We start from the raw sequence: 16656 nt of genomic DNA on the forward strand, positions 1-16656 counted from the left end.
ACGGGCTCTGCTCTCAGGGAGGAAGGTGAGGATGGAGCTCTGTGTCTGTGCCGTGCCCATCCAGAGATTTCAGTGTGTGGAAGTAATCGTCCAGGTGGAAGCAGTTGGCATAATGGTTGTGATTCTTGGGAGAGTTGGGAGTGAAACTCTTAGAGAGGTATTGGCTGTGCCTTGGCGAAGGAGGAGGCTTTTCTGAGGAGAAAAATAGCCTTTTGTGTTCTGTCCGGCTGCCAGAACCTCAGTTCTGGAGCTGATCTCTGAAGTTATAATTGACATTTTTATAGATGAGATATAAATATAATTAAGTCACTGCAATTATTTGTTTATCGCCATCTCCCTCAAGTCAAGCAAGGTCATGTGCATTTAAAAATACATCCCCAGGCAGTTTTGAGAAAAGAGTAGTTAAAATATATAGAAATAATTGCCTAATTTGGTCATTTTGAGTGTAGCTTTTCTTGGCAGCATCCTGGCACCAAAGATCCTTAGAAGTGCTTGGAGGGAGCCTTCCCTCAGCTCACAGACTGTGCTTTTTAGGAGGACAGGGCTGAGGGAGCTGCTCCAGCAGGTTTGACCCACAGATTTGGGGAAAGCATCCGTAGGCACGGTGACAATGCTTTTTTAAAACATAAAGTGCTTTAAGGGCTTTGGATGAAAAGTGTGACATAAGCTATAAATGGAGGCAGTGTTATTGTTATTGCTTTCCGAGATGAGACGGGCTTTTATTCCCCTGTCAGCTGTATCACTTCACAAATGGGGCTCCAGAGAGTGCGGCTGTTCTGCAGGAAGCGCTGGCTCCACTCCGCTCCCTCCCCTGAAATCCATCCATCCCGGGCACCTGGGGCTGGCAGCGGAGAGATTTAACCCTTGCTGACAGAGCTGAGCAGTGTTTATCTTCTCCGGGGGATCAGGGGAGCAGTATCTGCACACAGGGGGTTTGGAGAGATTTTTAAGCAAATATTTGCTTCTAAACTTCACGTGAGGGCTGCGAGGATTCATTAGTTAATATTATTTACCATTTACACACCTATCAGTGAACACCATCAGTCACACCTGTCTGTTTGGATTGCAGCAGTGACATGTGCCACGTTAATATTTTATATGTGTGTGTTTTTAATATTACATTCCTGCTTATAAATATTCATTTCTTAAACACATTAACGGCTGCAACGCTGCAGAGCAGCGCTGACATCTCTGCTCCGTGTCACCAGTTCTCCTCCAGGCTGGGGGATCCAAAGTGAGAGCCAGCCTGAGGAGAGCTGCTCTGCTTCCAGGGCTGGGGGCCGCTCCCCAGTATTCCCCAGTATTCCCAGTTTGTCCCCCTTAGGCTGTGAGTGTCCCCCTGGGGCAGGGTGACGCTGCTCTGGGGCAGTGCCGAGCCTGTGCCTCGCCAGCTCTGCCCTGCTCTGCCCTGCTCCCACTTGGGTGTTAATAAACACAAAACAAAAAGGAAAAGCTGCCAATTCTTGGATCCATCTCCCTTGTCTTTTACTTTCCTGGCCGGTGCCTGTTGCTGCTGCGTGGGGGCACCTGATGTGAAGTGTAAAAGTGAACAGCCAGGCCAGTGTGAGCCCCATGGAGTCCGGCCCGGAATGGCAAATCTCCTGGCCACGCTCATCCAGGCGATTGTGGAACGCCTCGGGTGGTTACAGCCATCCTTCCCCCTTCTCACGCTGGTAATGCCACTGAGGCTTGCAATGATTGCCCAGCTCTGCACTGTCTGCAGATCTCACTGCTTGATTTTATACCTGTAATGAAAATTCCATCCCGGGGAGGAGAGGAGCGCGCAGCTGCCCTGGCTGGTGCACCAGGGAAGAAGAGATGTCTGCGGGGATTTGCTCTGAGGAACGGGGAGGCTCTGCTTACAGCAGCACCAGGAAGGGCTGGGCTCTGCAGGGTTCTTCAGGAAACATGAAGTGAGGGCTGTGCAAATGTTTCTGAAGTTTTCTAAATGGTGATCGTAGTTCTGTCACACTTGCAGGGGGAGAGCTCGTGTTAGAGAACCGCATGTCGTGTGCCCGGCTGAGGCTGCCTTGAGGAGTGAGCTCAGTTTGCCTTCTCACTGCCAGCCTGAGTGACAGAGAAACTAGCACAAATCCTGGCCATCTCTGAGCTGAGAGAAACCCGAAAAGCCATGAATAAGTTCTTGCTTATGAATCTGCCCAGCTGATGAAACCCAGCCCTTTTTGCTTCCTGAATGCAGGAGCCAAGTGATTAGCAGGGAGCGCTCTGAGCCTTGTGGGACTGTTTGGAAATGTTAATTGAGGAAAGGCCAGAAACGGGAGGGGAACAAAATGCAACATTTCCATAGACGGGCAGTCTGCATACAACAGGCAGAATTAAAATCAGCGTGGTGACCTTGAGAAAAGAGGCAGCTCCTCGCAGCGTGCCCAAAAATGTGATGTGGAATCAGGGAGAGACGCTGCCTCACTCGCTCCCTGGTGTGTTGGCTCCTTCTCCCCGTGGATCGCAGGGAGCAGACTGGGCAAAGCCTCTCCAACGTGCACTGGGGGAGCTTTTGTTTCTCACACACCTGTGCTTTCTGTTGGCTGGGTTTGATAATGAATCTTTGGAGCCCTTGCAGGGAGGGTGAGGAGGATGCTGCAGAAAAGGGGCTGCTCTGTCACCCCTCAGTGAGTAACCTCTGTCAGCTGTGCCCGGGCCCGGTGCTGCTGAAGCCTTTAGTTGTACAAGGTCATTGCCGTATGTAAAAGCCTCCTGGTGATCTGTTTAAACAGATAACACATCCCCTATCCCCTGAATCTTGAGATTCAGCACAAACAGAGGTTACACGGATAATGCTGGTAACAAAGCTTTTGCCCCTGAGCCTCTGTCAGAGCAGGCTCCAGCACTTGCTCTCCCATCCTCTCATCCCTGGTGTGGTTCTGCTTCTGGACATTTCAGTGTTGGGAATGTGGGGGGGATGCTGATCCAAGCTGTAGGTGCACCTGGGCAGGTACCTGAACATGTGCTCCAGTGTGTGATACTGCTCCCAGGGTTGTTTGTGCAAGGCAAAAGCTCCAAAGGAGGACTTGTCAGGGGGGTGGAAATGGAAGATTTCTTTAATTAGTTTGATTAAATGTCCTGGCATGGAGTGATTTTTGCTTATCCTGTATGTTTTTTTGTATATATAAGCTGAAGTAAGAACATCTGGCACTTTTTTCACTGGATCCGATAGAATAAGTTGAAAAACAGCTTCTTTCGGAAAACTGCAGGTCGGCACATTTGGGTTGTGGGTTTTATCTTTTTTAATTTATTGAGTGTTTTCTGGACCAGAAAACTACCTTCAGCCAGAGCAGTAATTCACAGATTGTTCCCCATTTTAAAACACCTTCCCAGTTCTGAGAGCTGAGTTCTGCACTGTGGGAGGAGATCAGGAGTGAGCAGATCCAGTGCCACCAACCCCCCAGTCTCCAGTGGGTGACTGCAGACCCTGTGCAGCTCTGGAATGGAGCTCCCCACGGTGAATCCCAGGTCAGGTGTGGCAGTGGGGAGGCTGGGCAGGGATCCAGGCCGGCTCCCTGGCTCACACTTTGGCCACAGAATCATCTCTCCACATTTACTCTCCCCGGGACCATGGCCAGCCCCAGTGCAAGTCAGGTGGGAGCTGAGGTTGACTTCAGTCACAGCAGTGCCCTGGTGAAATCTGCTCCTCCTTACCCCTTGCAGGAGTCACACATGAACACACGTGTGTTCCACACGTGTTCCACAGAGCACTGGAAATTAGGGCAGGATCCATAGGGAGAAGCCTGGCAGGAGAATTTGCTTCCTTCTGGCAACAAATATTCCCCTGTCAGCTCACAGGGAGTTCAGATGGGCTAAAATCACTTTAAGTCTTGGTGGGGGCTTGGCTTTTGCCATTTCTGTCCCTGTTCTAGCAGCCCTGTTCCTCCTCACCCTAAACCCAAACTGATAAAGAGATAAAAATACTTGCTTTCATGCTGCCTGGATGCAATTGCAGGAAAACAAAAAATCAGATTACAGAAGTGTGGCATTTGTTTCCCATTCTCCCACTCGTGGTGGTATCCCATGAGTTTTCCCCTGGCCCTTTGGCCTCATTCTGCTCCTTCCCTGGCAGGGCAGGAGCACAGAGCTTGTTCATAGCTGCCCCTGTGGCTCGGGGGGGTTTGGGAGCAGCAGGAGGGTGGTGGGAGCTGGAGATGGGCTGCAGACCTGCCTGGCTGCCCGGGGAAGGAGCAGCTGCACAGGGAAGATGGGAGCAGCTGTGGGTATGAAATTAGTCATTCTATGAAGAAATGGATTTGATAAATAATAAAACAGTGGTATTAACAACAGATGCTTTCCAGGTCAGATGACTTTGATAAAAGCACCCAACAGCCGTGGGTAATGGTATGAAAAATATGTATCTATATTTATAGATCTATTTATATGAAAAGGCATATAAATAAGTGTGTGTGTATATGCTCTCTGTAAATGTACCTGACATTTTATTTCTGGTTTAAAATGACAGTGGAAGTGTTGCTGCTCCCGTTCTTCACAGGCTTTTGAGATTTGTCAGGAAAAACTGAAATTTGATCAATTCTCTGAACCCAGAGCTCCCTCCCCTCCTCTCCACAGCACAGGCTCCATTTGTTTTTATATTCATACCTTTTCATTTTGATAACTGTTTTGATTTGTAAAATACTATGCCTTATACAATGCTTCCTTTATGATGATGTAGTGTGCTCTTCTTATCTTTCACCTTAAATCTTTGATAAGAGCATTTTAAAAATGAAATTGCTACCTGGCACCATTACACACTCCTGGCTGCCTGCCAGCAAAGTCGGAGCTGCTGGAGGAGAGAGGAGAGGAGAGGAGAGAGGCTCTGGAGGGGCTTCCCGAGGAGTGCAGGAGCTGGGCGGGATGGGGGAGGCTGAGGAAGGGGAGGAAGCACGGCAGGACCGACCCCTGCCCACCACAGCTTTGCAGGGTGGAGGATGCCAGGGTCAGTGCCAGCCCTGTTCCTGCCATGCCAGTGTCAGGCTGAACTTTGGCAGTGTGATGTTTTGTTTTTGGGAGTTTCCAGCACGTCCAGGTAATGGCAATGTTTTTGGATAACTGCTTGTGGTGCCACGGAATTGGATTTATCAGGGGAGGCATCAGCAGTGGGAATATCAGTAAATAGAACTGTCTGACGTGGCAGGTCATTTTTATTTTAATGTGGTAGATTTAATGAACTCTGGTTGTTATAATTCATGCAGTGGTGGAATGCATCCATCCCCTTCCTGATGACATTGGTTGCTGCTCTGTCCTTCGTTAGTGCCGTTATTAGGGCAGGAGAACTCTCTCCCTTGCATTCCCAAAGTGCCAGGGCTTGGCTGATAAATCGTTGCCTTTCACATTCAATACTATTAGCAATAAACATAGCCAAAAACTTCCCCGAGTAGTTCAGGCATTATAAATTATTATTGTTATTTGTGGAATCTCTAGGAGGGGTGTCTGCAGAGGCTGGCTGGGTGTTCCCCAGCTGCTGGCACTGGCTGTGGCCATTCCTGCCCCAAAACCCTTCTGGGACTTGGGGTTGGAGAGTGTCGGGGTCTGAGCCGAGAGCAGCCCCACATCTGCTGCCAGGTGATTTAACAGCATTTGTGTCCAGCCTAACCCAATCTATCTCACCTCGCTGAGAGGGAAAAAAAAATAATCCTGCATCAAAATTACTGCTTTTGGAACTGTCTTGTCTCTTTTGAGTAGGAACTGGAGACAACTAGACAAGCTTCAATGGAAGCGAATAAAGAAACGTTACTTTGTGAACACAATCTTCTGGTACCAGTCACTTCTCAACAGCCATTCAATCAAAATGCTAATGGCAAAGGCAACAAGGGAACGAGGTTATTGTAATCCTAATTGATAGGCTGCAGGGATGGGGTTTGATAAGTGCTGTTGAAGAGATGTTTTTGAAATATGATTCCCTTTAATTACAATGATACTAATAAAAACTGAACAAATGATTTAATGATAGTTTTCTAGGTAACAGCCCGAAGATTTTTGTTCCGGTTATTTTGGAAGTTTTTTTTTTTTTATTTTTTAAACCAGAAATTATGGAAATCACCTTAAAAATAAAGCCGTAGTGGCAGGTAGTGACTTTATCTCGACTTGCGTGGCTACTTTGCATCAGAATTAATACTGTCACATCTGAAGCTCTTGAATAAGAAATCCAGTTATTTATTTATACAATAGACTTTGCTGAAAGCCCACAGTTGAAGCCACATTGCATGTAGGAATGCATTTAATATCTAATGCTTATAATAATTAGGATCAATTATGCCAGCAAGGATTTGAAAATACATTTTGAGGGAGGGGCTGAAGGGGATTCACAGGGTTTTACAGCACATCAGGAGCAGGGGCTGGATGGTGTGAATGGAGATCACTGGCATTCAGTGACAGAAAGCTCCAAACTTTGCCAGGGCAGCAGCGTTTTCCGTGTCCCTGACGGGTGGGAGAGCTGTGCCAATGCTCCATGTTCTGTGGCTTGCATCTTGCCTCTGGAAATAGGAACACAAACAGGAAGGGGAGATCTGTCACTGACAGGCAGCCTCTGTCTCAGCTAATTTTTGATGATTTAATTGATAGCAAAACAAGTAATTTTTTCGGGGGTGTGTGTTTTGCTGTTGTTGGCGTGGGTAGGGGCTCCTGGGACGGGGAGGATGCTCTCTGCTGCCTTTCAATTTGTCAAGCTCTCTCTCAAAGATCTGCCAGAGAAGAAAGGGTAATTAATAGGCTTGAAGTCATTTCCGATGTGTCAGTATTTCTGCCTTGCTTCCAAGTGATAATGTTCGCTGGCTCGAGGCCTCCGGGGAGCCTTCCATCTTATTAACTTGTCTAGGAGAAACAGTGAGTGGGGACAGCTTGGGCCAGTGGGTGACATGAAATAAGGATTTGTGCTGCAGCGAGCTGTAAACACGGGGGCCAGCTGAGTAAAAAGTGGAAAGAGAAAGAAAAAAAGGAAGAAAATATATTAAAAAGGCCACTGGTCACAAGTGCAGCTGATGGAGGGGGGAATGTGCTTTATTTAGGGCAGCCTGTCCTCAGCACGTAGAGCTGGAGCTGATATTGTGCTGTGTCACTCGTGGCCAACTTCAGCAGGACCAAAACTGGGTCCTGGTTCTGTCTGGGTATCTGAGTCAGCTACAGTTCAACCTGCTCTGCTTTCCTTGGCTTGGTTTTAGGCTCCTCTCCCCTGCACAAGCGTGAGAGTGGCTTCAGGAGCCGTTCGGGGGGACCCAGTGGGGACAGCACCGGTCCCCGTGGACGAGCTGTTCCTTGGGACTGTTCCTTTGAGATGGTTTGAAGTGGCAAACCTGGGTGTTTCGGGTCACTGGGAAGGAACAGGATGTCTTTCGTGTATTGGCAGGTTTTTGTTCCTTCTGTTTTCTTTTCTGATCTCTCTGCTGTTTGTCAAGCTCATTTCTCCTGTTCCAGAGAAGTTATTTTTGCTAAACATCTCTGACTGCCTCCTGGCAAAGTGTCAGGTGCCACAGTGAAGAGAGCAAGGAAACCACCTCAAAGCTCTTCAGTGATTAAGCCACTTAACTGGCAAGTTCTTCTCTTCCACTGCAGAGCATGTCTCTGCCCAATGGAACTCCCCTTGCAAGCACTTATTAGGGAAGCTCTGGTATAATCTAATTAAAATTTGGTTTAATATTCTGTGAAAATGAAAACTGAATCCTCCCTGCTCAAAAGAATGACCGTGCATGTATTAGTCCTCTGTTTTGTTGTTGTTGTTGGCTTATTCAAATATTAACACTGCCTGCACGCTCAAAATGATGGTTTGTGTCCATTAACAGGGCTTAATTCCCAAATTTAATGATGAGTGATACACAGGAGTTGGTGAAAGCTGCTTGCTGGATATTTTTTATTATGTTTTTATGCTAATGTTCCTTCCTGGAGGTAAATAAGAGGAGGGGATGCTGGGCAATATTATTACTGTGAAATTAAAATAAAGTCTCATTATTTGAGGATGGAATTTAGTGGCTGAAGGTTTGCTCTTCATCTGCAGCTTCATTCTGAATTCTTCCAGCTAATTACCTGCTGATTAGTTGAGGACAGGCATTACTCACCTTGGCCTTGAGCATCAGGTTATCTCCTGGGCAGGATGTTGGGGTGGATGTATTTGGTACATGTGAAGAAGGTACTAACCTCCAAAAAATAGGCAACAGCAACTTCCCTGCATTTTCTGGTGAGACTTCACTCTTCTTTAGGGAAAAGCTTTTTTGGAAGGAAAAAAAATACTGAGTTTAAAGCTGGATTTTAGTTTAAAAACACCCAAACCTTTTATTCTTGCATTGAAGATGGGAAAATTACCAGAAAGTCAGAAAACCTCCAACTATCTGAATGTTTTCTTCCCTTTCCCCACCTGTCTTTCTGAACTTGATTTTAAAGGTGGAAATATCTCTGTTGCTGATCTATTGAAGGCTCCCATCAGTGACCAGCAGAAAGGCTGCTCTGGTGTGTGTCTCCTGTGGCAGGAGATAACTTTAAAAAGCGCCGTGGTTATCTGGACAGAGCGGGGTGGGAGGCAGGAGCCACGGGGATGGATCACCAGGAACTTCCTCAGCACAGGGAGCAGGGATGGGAGGATCTGCCAGGAAAATGTGTCAGGAAAATGCCCTCAGAGCAGATGTGGGGATTGCAGAGCCTCTGAGTGATGTCCAGGGCACTTTGCCAGCTCGGGCAGGGCAGGCAAAGCCAGCACACCCCTTCCTCCTCCTGCAGGACAGGGCACGGTGAGGCTGTGCCGGGCTGGAGGGGCTGTAACCAGTGCTCTGCTGTGATGGCAGCTCAGAAACAAGGGCTGTGGGGAGTGTTTGGGAGGAGGGCCCTTATTCCTGAGAGTTTAAAGGGAAGGTGCTCAAAACCACGGCGAGGCTTGGCAGGGAGAGCAGCCTGGCTGCAGCTGGGGTCAGTGTGGCAACCACGGGGTTCTGGTGTGTCCACCCTCTGTGTGAGAGCCCAGAACCAGCCAGCAGAGAGCCCACAAAGCCTGGGCTCAGTGTGCTCATGCCAGCAGGGTTAGTGCCATGGGGCCCCAGGTTTGCCCAGCCCTCATGCCCACGGGTGACCACTGAGCCCTTGGGCTGGCCAGACTGGCTGGTGGGGTCTGCCTGGCCAGGGCTGACATCAGCTGGGCTGGGGGAATGCTGAAATAGTCAAAACAGCCAACAGCTGGTTTCATACCAGTTTCTTGGCTCACACAGCTGACCACAGATGATTTTGGCACTTGCCACGAGTGTGCCCTGGCCACGCAGGCACCTCTGGGGGCTGCATTATTTCCCAATCCCTTTGCACTCCGTGGCAAAGGATAAATAACTCTCCCATCCTGGGATAGATGGGTGGAAGGTGGTGTCAGCCTCGCCAGGCTGACAGTGACATCATGAAGCAGATCAAAACATGAAGTCTTTAAAGCCATATGTTGGATGTGTCATATCAGAAGGGCTTTCTGTGCCTGCTGATAAAGATCAGCCTCATGGTATCTGTGCTTCCTCGCCTGTGCATTTCTCACCAGCTGATAAACTTTGAGCTGGAGGAGAACCAAGTGTGCCATGTCTGGAGCAGGGCTGGAATAGCTGCCTGGGGGCTGATAACAGCGGGGTGATAACAGGATAATGATAAAAAAATGATAACGGGACCCGCTGTTCCAGAGGATTCTCAGCACCTCTGCTCCAGCTCCCCTGCCCAGGTGGGCTCCAGGTGCTGCAGGGATCCTGCCAGCCCTGCCCGTGCTCCACAGCCAGGTAGGCCAGCAGAAACAGGTAAATACCAGAGAGCATCAGTCTTTCAGGAGTGAGACACCTTGCTTCACTTGGCATTTCAATCTCTTGCAGCACTAGGTTGGAATAAGCACTTTTTTAGTGTGTGGTGATTTATTTTGTTAAAACCAAAGCATTATTCATAATTATGCAGTTTTATGAGAGTATCCATAGCAGTGTTCTTCCTGTGGTTGGCTGTGGGAGCTGGAATAATATTTGAACAAGAGCCCTGGGGAAAGGACACGCTCACATTCGGTGCGGGGCTCAGCCTATTGAACTGGTGTATAATTACCTCTATTCAGCACCACTGCTCCAGTTATCAGCCAGCGTCAGGGGGAAGGCCAGGGCTTCGGAATGACACGGATTGTTAGAGAACATCAAACTTTTTTAATACAGTTAATGATCCTCGGCTATAAATAGCCTGTTCCCGGTGACTGGCGCTGAGGGTTTGTGCTGAGCTGCACGGTGCTGTAGTTTGTTGGGTTTTCTTTTCTCCTTCCACAGATACTGTAGGTCCTTCCACCCAAATGCTTTACAAACAGGGTAAATACACCCATTCTGGGTTGGGAGGTGAAGATCCTGCCAAGCAGGAGTATAAGGTGGGAGTCTGGCAGCTTCATCCTCTGGTCCTTTTGACTTTTGACCCCCAGAATGGAAATGGCTCCTCTGGGGCTCCCCACCTGTCTCTGCCACTGAATAATCCTCTGGGAATGGCCAGGCCTTATTTCATGGTGAGACAGGCTGTGCCCCAGAATTTCCTTTGTCCTCTCTCCAGTTAAATATGATTGTAGGTCTGTGGAGGAGAGTTTGGAGATGGACTCTCTGACTTTGTGGCAGCTGCAGCCCAAGAGCTCAAAACAAGAAGGGCTTGGTCCAGAGGAGCCCTTGTCCTGGCAGTGCCCTGCTCTGACCCAGTAAATCCCTGAGCAAGTGTAAATCTGCTGGGGGAGTTGCTGCAGGAAGCCTGGCCGGAGCATTTCTCTGTGCTTGGGCTGTGTCACGAGCAGTTCCTACTCCCTGGGAGTGCACAGATCCCTGTAGGTTGCTTTGCCCTTTACAAAATAGGATTTGAACCAGTCGGGAAGTCTGAGAGTGGCACTTAAAAGCTTGGAGTGCACAGACACACTGAGCCGGTCGCTGGAGGCAGCGTGTGAGGCTGGACGGGGCATCAGGCGGAGCTCCAGAGGGTTTCCAGTCAGCAGCAGTGCTGACTGTCCCAGCAGAATAATGCCAAACCCCCCCAGAACCCTGAACTGGAGAGCGGTGAAGGAGCAGCCGCGTTTCCCGCTGCCCAGAGGCCGCGGTGAGATCTGCCACGGCTTTGTTCTGCACAGCCTGCAGGGACCACGGGAAAAGGTCATCGCACAAACACTGCTCCTCCACAGAGAGCTCTTTGTCTGCTCTGAAGGCGGGGAGGCAGAGGGGTTCTCATGGAGAGCCTCCCCCACCTGCCCCGCGTGCTCGGGCTCAGGTCAGGATCCGCGCCTTCGGCTGCTTTTCGGAGTCTGGGCTTGCCCCGGCACCTGGGGATGGAGCTGGAGGCCTGGGCACTGTGGGAGACCCCAGGGAATGCTCAGGGTGTGTAATTAGTTCCCCGTTTCCCCTGCTGTGGCTGCTGCTCCTGACGCTTTTGTTCTTAAGGATAAAGATTTCAGCGTTTTCCCGGATGGTTTGAACAAAGGTTGAGCGCGGGGGAAAATCCATAAAACAATGTCGCCAAAACACGGGGAGGAGAAGGAAGCTTTAATAAAGCTTTGCCGGGCCTGTGCACCTGGGATTCGGGCTGGGATGGATTTGAGCAGAAGGAGGCACTGGAGAAGGTCACCTCTGAAGGTGGCAGATGACAGAGCAGCGTGGCTGTGCTTCGGGGGGAGCTGTGGCAGGAGCCCATCCATCCGCGGGGGTTTGTTCATCCCACCCTCTGCAGCGGGTGAGCCCCTGGCCTCCCGAGGCTGGGCACAGCTGAGGAAGGTGCTTGTGCTTGGCTGGGACAGGGATAGATGAAGGGGACACAATTTCAAAGGAGCCGTTCGCAGCAGGGAGGGCTGGAGCTGTCACAGGAAGTCAGAAGACAACGTGAAGCACTCAGTGATAACAAATCCTGGATTTTGGATGGCTCAGCAGAGAAAGTCCCTCTCTTCTTACCTCATCCATCTGTGTATGGTCTTGAAAAGTGGCTGCAGAGGAAGGGAAGCACCTGCTGTAGCCGAGGAGCATCAGGAAGCCTATTTTAGATGTGATACTTTAAAATTTAGATGTCATTATTGGCAAAGGGCTCTGGGTTTTGTGCTTGTCTTAGCCTTGTTTTCCTTCTCCTTTCCCAGCAGATCCCTTTTACAGAGCTGCTCTGCTCTGTGTGCTCCCTATTAAAAGTTTCCTTTCCCAGGGTGATTCTGCTCCTTTGTTGCATCTGGTTCTTGAACACTTTATACTATCAAACAGCAAAACTGCTTTTATTGATGCAGCAAAGAACAATGGGATTTCTCCGACAGTGCTCCCAAAATATACCCGTGGCTTTTTTTGTGGCTTTTTTTTTTTTTTTTTTTTTTTTAATTGCTGGCTTCCAACAGTGGAAAAAATGATTAAGATCTGTTAGGTTTACTCTGGTCACTTCAGTGGGAGATTGGTAATATCAACAAACGGCTCCATAAATGGATTATCTCTTGTGCTGCTCCCTGCCCGTGCTCCTGGGGCAAGGCAGAAGCATCCCCAGTTTCCTGGAGGGTCGGGCAGAGCTGTGGGTGCTGTGTGGGGTCATGGGAGGGTGCTGGGGCAGGCTGGAAGGGGCTGTGCCCTCCTGGCCCCGAGCCCTGCACGGCTCCTCAGGGTCACCCCCTCCTCGTGCTCGGGGAGCAGAGGGGACAGCACAGACAGGGACCCACTTCCCAAAATGTCTCAGTGCTGCATTCAGGTTTGCCATGTGAACAGGGGTCGGGATGAGTGTGTCTGCCATATAAAAAAAATTACGCCGTGTTAAAAATTTGATATATGCATTTTAACGGCCGCTGTCAGCCTTTGCCCCTGGTCGTGTGTAAAATCTGATCACTCCTGACTATCTGGAGCTATTGCTGTAGGAGCAAATCTGTTTGCCCTGTTTCAGGGAGGGGTTTGGAGCTTGGGGTGGGTGCTGGGGCCAGGGGCATCTCTGGTGTTAATGAGGGGACCCTGTGACAGCCACAGGCGTGGGTGGGGGTCTGAGCCTGCTCCAGTGGAGGTGTTCTGCCCCAGGTAGGAGCTGGGAACGGGACGAGCTCCAAGGTCCCTCCCAACCCAGCCCATTCTGTGGTTCTGTGTTACCTCGCTTCACCTGTGGGCCGGAACAAAAATCAGGTATCACGCTTACATTGAAAGGGGTGTTTTCCCCCACCTCATGTACTTCTATCAGAGCATTCCTGGGAGCACACACCCCAGCAGTTGGAACTTTTCCTTGTTCTCAGCCCATGCTCACAGGGGAAGGCTGGGTCAGCATTTGCAGGGGTGTTGGAGGCTGTATCTCACCCTCGGTGGTGGTGGGAGCTGCAGCGGGCTGGCCTCTCCCTGATGGTGGGAGCTGGTTTCCAGGAATAGCTGAGCAAATACTTTGCTCTTCACATGTGTATCCAGAGGAACAAGCGGTGTGTGCGTTGAAAGCAGCTGTCCTGGCCAGGCTCTCTGCCTCACAGCACTCTGCAGTGTTTGCTTAGGCAAGTACTGATGGGGTGCGTGAGCAGCAGGGATGGAGTCCTGGCCAAGGATATTAATAATGTCCAGGAATGTTGTGTGCTGCCCCAAGTTTTAGCCCAGAGGGGTCATACAGCGCAGCTCAAAGGGATTAGCTTAACCTGAGGCTAAGCTGCTCATTTTTGCTGGTATTTCCCTTGACCCTAGTCAATTATTTCAATTCCTTGAATAGTTTTTTGTTGTTTGGTGCCTGGTTTGTTGTTCCTTTGCATTGTGAAGTATGGAGTCAGCAGGACAAGAGAGAGTCCGTGCTCTCCTTCCAGGCAGGGCTGGCAGTGCCTCGGGATGCAGCCCAGGGAGGGTGAGATCCACACGGGCTGCAGAGCTGCAGGAGCGTGCCAGCAGGCTGTGGGTGCAGCAGCAGCAGTGACCTGGGGAGGGATGCAAGTCCAGCAGCTAAAGCACAGTGAGGAGAAGCATTAATGAAAATGGGGGGCTTTCTGCACTGCACGGTGGGGTGCACCTCTAGAATGTGCCCTCATGTCTTCGTTCACCTGAGTGAATTTGAGTTGGTGTATTGGAAATGCAGGTGAGCCCAGTGGGAAGGAATGCTGATGCCTGAATCCAGGTCAGGCTGAATGATTTTTTTATAATACAATACATTAATATACTATTTAAAGGAGATACTAAAACTCCATACCTACTTTTCTAACTACCAAATCTAACAACTTGTGACCCTCTCTGAGAGTCCAGCCCCAGGTGGGTTGAATTGGCCATCAGGCTCAAACAAGCCTCACCAGAATCCAATCAAGCAATCACTCAGTTAAGCAATTCTCCAAACACATTCCACATGGGAATAATGAGGAGCAGAAATAGAAATTGTTTTCTCTTTCTTTCCTCTGTGCTCCTCTATGAACAATCCTGGCAGAGAGAGGAATTGGTGCCTCGGTGCAGCGATGCCAGGGCTGCACCAGTGTCACAGTGGCAGCACCAGTGGGGAGGGGTGTCCCTGCGGGTGCAGCCCCACGCTGGGCTCTGCCTGGGGACCGCAGTGCCAGCTGCAGCAGCCCCCCAGCCCAGCCCAGGGCAGAGCGTGGCCTCTCACCTGCCCGTTCATCTCAGCTGGTGCTCGTCTGTTAATGAGAGGAGGAGGGACACCTGCCTGCTCCCAGCAGTGCCCTTCCCTCTGCCTCCCGTCCTCTGCACTTTGCAGGAGGACTCTGTCACCTCTGCTGGCAGCCGGGGAGCCTGGAGCCGCGTGTGTTTGGGGGGGGCTCTGTCCCCCAGCCCTGAGCTGTCTCTGCTGCAGGATCCAGGTAGGCAGGAGTCACCTTGAGCGAGCTGCTGGGAACATTTCCCCCTGCAAAGTCAGTGCTGGGGATGCACCATTTCTCTGGGGGCACCTCTGGCAGCTGCTGCACCCCGGAGTCCATGGTGGGGGGGTTGAATTTCGGCAGCACAGACAAGGGGAAGGTTCTGGGCTTGGCAGGTGCTTGGAGAGGAGCAGCAGCAGTGGCAGGTTTTGGCCTCATTCCTCCACCATGGAGCTGCCTCATGCTTCTCCTCCACTTGCTGAAATTAAGCAAAAATCCCTGTCTTTAAAATCCCTTTTCAGTTTGGGGACACAGAGGCTCGGGAGGTGAACCATGGCCCCGTCACAAACCAGGGGACTCTGAGTCCTGGTGCCTTTTGCTGGCAGGTTTTCTGTGACAGCCTGAAACTGGACCATTGCTGAGATGTGGCACAAGTGGGCCTGGATGGGGGCAAGCTGGGGGTCTGCCCCTCCCAGCCTCCCCATAAAAGGCACCCACAAATGCCCCATTGCAGTTGGGCACATGTCCCCCCTCTTTGTCACAGAAAAGACAGCTTTGGGCTCTTGGTTGCAGAAGAGACAGCTCTGGGGAAGAATACTTGCACTTTTTTAATAACCTATTTCTGTAATTGAAGGATTTTAGATTTCTTTTGTAAGAGCAAGCGCCTGCTTAAACATGGAGACAAATACAACCAATAATATGTACTTGAAATTTAATGCAGGCTAATTCATTTTGGCACAGTCCCAGATATGCTGATTAAATGGCCTGTGAAGTGCTACAATATCTTGATAATGTACATTCTACATTTGATTATATAATCAATTATGTTGCACCTAATAACATTTAAAATTAGTGGAAAAGCTGTGAGCAGATTGTATCAGGTGCAGAGTTGGTCTTGGGCAGCTTTAGAAAAACTTCTGCCGGCATAGACTGCAAAGGAGCAGGCGTAGATGGATCTTCAAATGCTGTTCTTCAGGAAACCAGAGACTTGATAAAATTTCTACATTTTATCAAGTTGATTTAGTGACTTTAAATTTTGTTAATTTAGTGACTTGATTTGGAATTAAATAAGCTGTCTGCTGCTCCCCTGGTTTGCTGCTGGGAAAGGGACTAATATTTTCTGTCTAGAGATGACCTTGCACCATGTGTTCAGAACAGCCCCGGTGATGTTGGCAGTAATTCTGTGCTGGCTTTGGCCCCTGGGCCAGACCCAGAGCTCAGCTCTGCCTGTGGGGCTTTTCCTGCACCAGCAGTGGGAACCAGAGCTCCCCTTCACTGGCTCTTCCTGCCTGGGGAGCCTGAGTGCTCATTGCTGGGGACAGCCGCTTCCTCCATGTATGTGACATTTCTCTGTGCAGCGATCCCAGCCGTGGGCACTCCCTGCTCCAGAGGGATGCCCCACCTGGGTGATCACTGAGATGGGCAGCCAGGATCATCTGGCAAATGCTTGTCATCCTTCTGGGGAAAATGAGTGCTTTTTGGGTGACTGGCAATGGCAGGTTAGGGGAAATTTGTCCTGGGTTTTATGGCCCTCCAGTAGAAGAGGGTTGATGGGAAACAAATGCGTTATGGCCCCAGACAAGCTGTTGCTCCATTTTTTGTTCTGTTTAAAGCAGCGCTATCAACCAGTTGGAATATAGGCTTGGAGTATCGCAGGGAGTAATCTAATTAGTATGAAGTCAATTCACTAGTTCCTTTTGTATCTCGTGATTAAATAAGTGGGAAAATGGCTTGAAAATTAGGTGCTAGAACAACCCAATTACATTTCTGTAGCTTTTTGTATTCAATTTCATAAACAATTTTGCTCTTCGCTGGTTAATCAGTGAATGCCTTTTTCCAGTTTGAAAAGCACTTTTGAAATTATAATGCAATTAAATTGTGTGTGGATGTTCTGGCATAGCGAGCGTGAGGGCTGGGGGCCTGGCAGCCAGCCACGCTCT

At 49.7% G+C, this 16656-nt stretch overlaps 1 protein-coding gene across 22 annotated transcripts in view; it reads left to right on the forward strand.

The window, feature by feature from the left end:
* Nucleotides 1-16656, forward strand: part of MSI2 (musashi RNA binding protein 2) — a 199994-nt gene that overhangs the window by 125628 nt on the left and 57710 nt on the right. The window lies entirely within an intron of this gene.

Source organism: Taeniopygia guttata, chromosome 19 (genome assembly GCF_048771995.1).
Source record: "Taeniopygia guttata chromosome 19, bTaeGut7.mat, whole genome shotgun sequence".
In the NCBI taxonomy this organism is placed as follows: Eukaryota; Metazoa; Chordata; class Aves; order Passeriformes; family Estrildidae; genus Taeniopygia; species Taeniopygia guttata.